Source organism: Trachemys scripta, chromosome 2, assembly GCF_013100865.1.
Source record: "Trachemys scripta elegans isolate TJP31775 chromosome 2, CAS_Tse_1.0, whole genome shotgun sequence".
In the NCBI taxonomy this organism is placed as follows: domain Eukaryota; kingdom Metazoa; phylum Chordata; order Testudines; family Emydidae; genus Trachemys; species Trachemys scripta.
The window spans coordinates 13,363,842-13,372,743 of NC_048299.1; positions in this window are offsets into that span (position 1 = coordinate 13,363,842).

The window sequence follows — 8,902 nt, forward strand, 5'->3', positions numbered from 1 at the left end:
GCCTCAACCCGCAGCCCCCTCCTGCACTCAGAATCCCTTGTCCCCCCCAGCCTGGAGCCCTCTCCTGCACCCCAACTGCCTGCCCCAGCTCAGAGCCCACACCCCAATTTAGAGCCCATACCTCCTCCCACACCCCAACCCCCTGCCCCAGCTCAGTTAAAATGAGTGAGGGTGGGGGAGATTGAGCCACCAAGGGTGAGGAAATGTAGTGAGCAAGGGGCAGGGCCTCGGGGAACGGGCAGGAATAGGGTGTTTGGTTTTGTGCAATTAGAAAGTTGGCAACCGTACCCCAACCAGGAGTGGTGCAGGGCTGAAACCGGCACCCCGCCCCAAGCCCCTGAAGCCGGGAGCGATGTGGGGCTGAAGTCGGCAAACCTCCCCCTCCCAAGCCAGGAGCCACAGTGTCCCCCCCCCCCCCTGAAGGTGGGAGTCGCACTGGGAGCCCTCCAATCCGTAAATAGCCCCTAGCTGCCCCCTGCCCACACACAGCCCCAGCTACCCCCTCCCTGCACCCTGAACTACTCCTCTCCCTGCACACAGCCCCTAGCTACCCCCTCCCTGCACCCTGAGCTACTCCCCTCCCTGCACACAGCCCCTAGTTACCCCCTCCCTGCACCCTGAGCTATTCCCCTCCCTGCACACAGCCCCTAGCTACTCCCTCCCTGTACCCTGAGCTATTCCCCTCCCTGCACCCTGAGCTACTCCCCTCCCTGCACACAGCCCCTAGCTATCCCCTTNCCCCTCCCTGCACCCTGAGCTACTCCCCTCCCTGCACCCTGAGCAGTTTTCAAACTTTTTGAACTGAGTCCCCGCTTTGAGTTATATTTTTTTGGTTGCGGCCCCACAGGCGAGACAGGCTGGGTGGCCTCCTGAGTGAGTCAGGGGTTGGAGGTGCCGCTTCCTCCCTGGACCCTGCTGTGGGGAGCCTGCTCGAACCCTGCCAGCTCTTGCTCCCCCCAAAATAGAAGTAAAACTTTGCCTATGACCCCTCACCCGCCAGGCCCTGGTGTTTTTATAGCATGTTGGCGGGGGATGGGGGTCAGCAAGAAAAAGGTAGAGAACCCCTGGACTAAGGTAGCTTTAAAATCACCTTTGCACCCTCCCAATCCTGGGCGGCTTCAGTGGTGGGAGTGGCCCCCAATGTAATTTTAGACAACTTTGTGTTCTGATCTAAGGTACAACTGCTTCCCTGGGCTGCCATGCAGGCTGCATTACCACTTGGAATCCTTGTCGTGCTGTGCCCCCATCCCTAATATACCATTTTCATCTCCAGGCCTGCTCCCCAGCATGCCCCCTACAGCATGGCTTGCAAGGGGATCCTCGTAGGACAGCATATGGTTATCTTCCACAGTGTCTGCACCAGGGGACCATTCCTTGGGTGTTTTAGGACCCCTCTACATTGCTCCAGACCTTTTACCCAGTGTGCAGAGGCTGGAATAAGGGGATCTTTGTTCTACCAGCTGCTCTGGGTAAGTATGTAGGGGTTCTTTATTTGGAGGAAGGGGCAGAGGTTATACAGAAGGTTCTGGGTGTTGTCAGGTGCTACCGGTGTGGTGCTCTGCTTTCTCCTATGTTGATATCACTCAGCTGCGTGCGTGTGTTCCCTCTGTGTGCTGCCCCAGCTCTGCGCAGACAGCTGACACAGCAGACCCAAAGAGAACCCCCAATAACCACAGAGTCTAGTAAGATGCAAAGTCACGTCGACTAGGTTTATTGCGACCTTGGACACAATTGCAGTTCCCCATAGATTACTTAGTCTACCGGGCATACTACTAATAGATGCCTCTTGGTAATGGACCCGGCTCAGTCAGTGGTGGGACTTTCCACTGCCCCCTCGGCTGGACAAAGACACCACCCCAGGGATACATTCTTATACACAGGTACAAACAAGTTACACATCACTCCTGACGTATTGAGGTGCAATCCCGCTACGTAGCAAGGTGCCGCCTCTCACCTTGTACAGATTGGTTCGATCAAAACAACTCTATCCATCATTTTACCCTTTTGCCCCTGTCATTGGGATGGGTTGGTCTGTTCCATGTTATCTGTGGAGTGTTCCAGTATAGTGTGTTTTGGTACCATGTTTGTACTTTAACTTTGCTAGGTGAATATATATTTCTGCAACATCAGCCCTTTCCTTGCCAGCTTCTGTGAGCAGGGCCTGCCCCTTGCTCACAGCTTAACTTTGCTTTATGTTAGCAAAGTCTTGACCATTACTTTAGTTCAGGCCTTAGGCCTCATACCAGGCCTCTGATACCAAGGTTTATATCTCAAGGCCTCCTCTTACTACACTGGGTAGCAGGGCCGGCTCCAGGGTTTTGGCCGCCCCAAGCAGCCAAAACAAAAAACAAAAAAAATAGCCGCGATCGTGATCTGCGGCGGCAATTTGGCGGGAGGTCTTTCACTCCCAGGCGGAGTGAGGGACCATCCGCCGAATTGCTGCCGAATACCTGGACGTGCCGCCCCTCTCCGGAGCGGCCGCCCCAAGCACCTGCTTGAGAAGCTGGTGCCTGGAGCCAGCCCTGCTGGGTAGGGGAGGGCTGTGTAAAGAGGTAGGAAGTAGCAGTGTCTCGGCGTGTGTGTGTGTGTGTGTGTGTGTGTGTGTGTGTGAAGGGTGCATCTCGGCTTGTGTGTGTGTGTGTGTGAAGGGTGCACACCATTCTAAACCTACTGCTCACTGATTTGGAGTGAAATCAACTAGGATTGGCCCCAAACTGAATAATTTAAAATTATCACTAAACTTTTACTTTTAAGGTAAGTGCTATTATAGATTATGTGCAAATCTCTGTGGGTGCGTGTATATGCAGTACTGCCAAGACCAAGCATTAAAAAATCATGTGTCAGGCCTTGAAAAATGATTAATAGATTCTAAGGCCAGAAGAGAACATTGTGATTATCTAGTCTGACCTTCTGTATAACACAGGCTATAGAACTTCCCAAAATAATTACTAGAGCATATCTATTTAAAAAAATTAATCTTGATTTAAAAATTGTCAGTGATGAAGAATCTGCCACAATCCTTGGTAAATTGTTATTTATGAGATTTTAAAAAAATATTGAGTTCTTTTATTTCCCTTCTGGTTTTGAAGCCTTTAGGGTTCACGTTTTCAATGTCCACAATTATGAGGACTATAAACTTTTTTCAAATGAAAGCTGAGACTCACATATAATCACATGAATTCAGGAACTGTGGCTTTAAGTAAAGTATTACATATTATGAACATATGAGGGACATAAAAGTCGATAAGAAGAGGTTCTATAAATACATTAGGAGAAAGCCAAAGCCAAAGAAAAGTGTAGGCTCACTGCTAAGCAGAGAAGGAGAGCTAATAATGGATTTCACCCAGAAGACTGATGTTTAATACCTCTTTTGCTTCAGTCTTTACTAAAAAAGGTTAATTGTGCCCAAATGCTTAACACATTTAATATTAACAACAATGGGAAAACACCATAAGCCAGAAGGGGGTGGGTGGGGGTGGGGGGAGGTTGATTACCACTAGGAGGCACTGTATGAGGAATACTGGAGCATACTTTTAGCGAGTGCTGGAGACAGTGTACATCAGCGATACTCAGACCCAGGGCCGGCTCCAGGCAGCAGCCTGGCAAGCAGGTGCTTGGGGCAGCCGCTCCGGAGAGGGACGGCACGTCCAGGTATTCGGTGGCAATTCGGCGGACGGTCCCTCACTCCCGCTGGGAGCAAAGGACCTCCCACCGAATTGCCATCGCGATCGCTGCTTTCATTTTTGTTTTTGTTTTTTTTGGCTGCTTGGGGCGGCCAAAACCCTGGAACCGGCCCTGCTCAGACCTCAGTGGTTTAGGAGTCAAACAAGCAATCAGCATTATCCAAAAGAGCCACAGAAGTGTGAATTCATTGTTTCATTTACTATAGTATTATATATTCATATTTAAACAGTATGACATGGGAAATATTGTGTGTGTGTGTGTGTGTGTGTGTGTGTGTGTGTAACTTGATGACCATATTTGTGTCAAAGTGGATGGAGGAAGAGGATGGAGAACTCCAGCTGTTCTAAAGAAATGACTGTATCGCCCAGATCACACACTACTGACACAGACTTTGGGGAATTTAACAGAAACTGTCGGCCTGAAATTGATGAATGAAATGGAAACTCCACAACATGAAGAAAAAGGAAGCGAAATTTAAGTTCTCTAAGGGACTACTCTAATTCTTGCATGCTCCAAACTCCCAGTGAAGTGTGTTCAGTGAATGCAGGGCAATTGCATAGAACTCACTTCTAGACATTCAGAGTAGTGAATTCTTGAACACACTAGTTGGGCGTGCCGTTTAGCACCAGCTAGCACACTTTGTCACTTGACGCTATTTGGTATCTAAACACTTTAAAAGCACCTAAGAAAAGTATTTTTAAAAGGGTCCATCCCTTCAAATTGAAATGCTGACACTGGCATAGTGCTTCACGGTTTGAAAACAGCCAGTATGCACCCTCATGCGGTAGTGGCATCTCTCTCAAGCTACTATGTTGTTTTTCTGAATTTCATTTTTAATTTTTATAATAGTAGGTCTCTACTGTTAGGGTTCTGAAGAAAGTCTCAAAAATGTGAGCTAAGTGAAGCTGATGCAAAGATGAGTCCGCAGAGGGTCTGGAACAATGGCTCTGAGGATTGTGAACTGCCACAGGAATCTCAGTGAAGGGTTCACTCGGCTGTCCAGTGATGACAATTTCACTGTCAGCATTGTTAACTATTTCATCCCTCGTGTAGGAAAGGGAGAATCACAGACGTATACAATTTGCTGTGGTGACATCTCCTTTTGGTGCCACATATGGGTGCCATTTGAGAGATACTATCAATTATTTATTTTTTCCCAATTAAGAAGGAGCCAGTCCCAAGGAGCCTAGCAGAACCCATGGGCATATGGAAGCCACTAAGGGTAGCCAAACTTGTGAAACCAAGTAGCACAGGTGATCATATATTGAACATCTGCAGAATCTGTGAGTGGTGTCTCATTTTGGTATTTCACATGGGCAGAGTTTACTTTGTGGGGATGGCCTGGAAGAGTACCTCCATCTTTTTCTCACTCCGTTTTGACCCTTGGGTTGAAATAACATGGGTAGGAGCGGAAAGATTTCTTCATTCCCTCCCTCAGCATGTTCTCCTCAGTCTTCTTATTTTTGCTACAATGTGTCCATTATTTGCCTTACTCCTTCTCTCTCAGAGAAATCAATACTATCGTTATTTTGTTACTCCGTCAACGGCCAAGGCAACTTTCTATCCCCTAGTTGGTTATCTCCTTCTAGTCTTGCTCTGGGGCTGTTGGAATCATAGAGTCATAGAAGATTAGGGTTGGAAGAGACCTCAGGAGGTCATCTAGTCCAACTCCCTGCTCAAAGCAGAACCAACCCAATTAAATCATCCCAGCCAAGGCTTTGTCAAGCCAGGCCTTAAAAACCACTAAAGAAGAAGATTCCACCACCTCTCTAGGTAACCCATTCCAGTGCTTCACCACCCTCCTAGTGAAATAGTTTTTCCTAATATCCAACCTAGACCTCCCCCATTGCAACTTGAGACCATTGCTTCTTGTTCTGTCATCTGCCACCACTGAGAACACCCTAGCTCCATCCTCTTTGGAACCCCTCTTCAGGCAGTTGAAGCTGCTATCAAATCCCCCTTCACTCTTCTCTTCTGCAGACTAAATAAGCCCAGTTCCCTTGGCCTCTTCTCATAAATCATGTGCCCCAGCCCCTAATCATTTTCATTGCCCTCTGCTGGATTCCAGTTTGTCCACATCCTTTCTGTAGTGGGGGCCCCAAAACTGGATGCAGTGCTCCAGATGTGGCCTCACCAGTGCAGAATAGAGGGGAATAATCACTTTCCTCGATCTGCTGGCAACTCTCCTACTAATCCAATATGCCATTAGCCTTCTTGGCAACAAGGGCACACTGTTGGCTCATATCCAGCTTCTCATCCACTGAATCCCCAGGTCTTTTTCTGCAGAACTGACGCTTAGCCAGTCAGTCCCTAGCCTGTAGCAGTGCATGGGATTCTTCTATCCTAAGTGCAGGATTCTGCACTTGTCCTTGTTGAACCTCATCAGATTTCTTTTGGCCCAGTCCTCCAATTTGTCTAGGTCACTCTGGACTCTATCCCTACCCTCCAGAGTATCTACCTCTCCCCCCAGCTTAGTGTCATCCACAAACTTGCAGAGGGTGCAATCCATACCATCAGCCAGATCATTAATGAAGATGTTGAACAAAACCAGTCCCAGGACCAACCTCTGGGGCACTCCGCTTGATACCAGCTGCCAACTAGACATTGAGCCATTGATCACTACCCATAGAGCCTGACGATCTAGCCAGATTTCTATCCACCTTATAGTCCATTCATCCAATCCATATTTGCTGGCAAGAATACTGTGGGAGACCGTATCAAAAGCTTTGCTAAAGTCAAGGTATATCACATCCACCGCTTTCCCCATATCCACGGAGCCAGTTGTCTCATCATAGAAGGCAATCAGGTTGGTCAAGCATGCCTTGCCCTTGGTGAAGGGCAAATAAGAGGGAGCTAACAAAGAAGAACCAAGGAAGAAGGGGAAATTTATTTAAGTGTGGGTTTTATATTGACTTTGAAACAGGTCTTTGACATGTAAAGCATCATCAGCCATTTTCAATCCAAGGCCCAGAGGGTGAAACCACATGTGAATAAGAAGACAGCAAGTTATGAAGGAATCTCAGATGGTGAAAAGTTAAGATGGAGAGATCTGAGACACAGAGTTGCCGGAAAACCATATGTGACAACTACATAGACATTAATGAATTTATCCTCACAGCACCCCTTTGCGGTAGGAAAATCCTATTATTCCCATTCTACAGTGGGAACTGAGCCACCAAGTGATTAAGTGACTTGCTCAAGGTCATCCACAGAGAATATGGCAAAGCCAGGTATTGAATCTATATTTCCTGAGTCCCAGCCTAAAGGCTTAATAAGAACATAAGAACAGCCATACTGGGTCAGGCCAAAGATCCATCTAGCCCAGTATACTGTCTTCCAACAGTGGCCAATGCCAGGTGCCCCAAAAGCAATGAACAGAACAGGTAATCATCAAGTGAGCCATCCCCTGTCGCCCATTTCCAGCTTCTGGCAAACAGAGGCTAGGGACACTATCCCTGCCCAACCTTGCTAATAGCCATTGATGGACCTATCCTCCATGAATGTATCTAGTTCTTTTTTGAGCCCTGTTATAGTCTTGGCCTTTATAATATCCTCTGGCAAAGAGTTCCACAGGTTGACTGTGTGTTGTGTGAAGAAATACTTCCTTTTGTTTGTTTTAAACCTGCTGCCTATTAATTTCATTTAGTGACCCCTAGTTCTTGTGTTATGAGAATATTTGTGCCATTCAGGTGCTTCAAACTGATTGGGTGCATGAACACAGAATTACCTAATTAAAGTAAGTTATCAAAGTACTTTTTTCATAGCCTTTTTGAGGGAGAAAACATAATAACCGAACCAATCTGAGGTAAATTTTGACCCACAGTAAGAGGAGCTGAAACTGAAACAAGCCTGAGGAAAGGATCTCAATTTTTCTCTCCTGTCTCTTTGACAGTCCTGAAGTGGTACAGGGAACATGGGAGAAATATGGACAATCTGTTATATTTTAACCCTTCCATTATGGCATTGTTTCCATTCACCCTAGTAATTACGGTTTTCATCACAAACTAGTAGCAATTTCCAATTACTCCGCAAAACATGCCTTGTTTTTTGAGAACCATCTAGTTATCAGGTATCCATCTTGTCAGCAGCCAGTAAGATATTGTTTGTGGAGGTAGGACATCTCTCAGTGTAGCACAGCATGACACACTATGTCCTTTTAAAATACAGCCATGTATTGTCAATCCAAACTGGACTTGCTTAGATGATGGTGACTTTTTGATTCTTCTAGTGTAATAGCATCTCCTTTCACCCAATGCTTGGGTGCAAGGTTGAAAATCATCTTCCTTTCCAGTTGATGGAATGTTGTTGGAGGCAAGCTATTTTGTGGGGTCTTTGAGGAAGGAGGTTAAACACATCCTGCTTTAATAATGTGAGCTTTACTGTACGTTTCAGGACACTGAACATTTTCTTCACACTTGGGCACATTAGTTCACTCAGGCACTCCCTGCCCATCAATCCTTGCCTTAAATTAGATTAGTCCATTTTAATATTATATCTCAGGGTTTGATTGAACAAATAAATCCAGGCATTAAAGTATTTCCCCACAGATCTTTGAGAGATTCTGCATTAGTATGGCATACCTAATTAAAAAAGAGAATCTGAAAACTGATACAGATGCATCCTGACATATCAGCTAAGTTTATGTCAGGATTCCATTGCACATGGAAATCAAACAGGCAGATGAATGGAGAAATAGAACCCTAGTTGTCCATGGGGCAAGGAATTGAATTTCCAAAGGAATTTGATGCAGCTTTTTATGCAATCTAGCCCTATAGTTGTAGTTGCCATTTTGTTGCATTCTCACATCATTAACAAATTAGTAGCATGATAGTGATATGATAGATCTGATATCCTTTATCCGTCCCATACAACCTTCTGTTTCCTGCTCCTTTTTTGTTAGTGCCCAGCTGAAGATGTCATAAGAACATAAGAACGGCCGTACTGGGTCAGACCAAAGGTCCATCCAGCCCAGTATCCTGTCTGCCGACAGTGGCCAATGCCAGGTGCCCCAGAGGGAGTGAATCTAACAGGCAATGATCAAGTGATCTCTCTCCTGCCATCCATCTCCACCCTCAGACAAACAGAGGCTTGGGACACCATTCCTTACCCATCCTGGCTAATAGCCATGAATGGACTTAACCTCCATGAATTTATCTACTTCTCTTTTAAACCTTGTTATAGTCCTAGCCTTCACAACCTTCTCAGGCAAGGAGTTCCA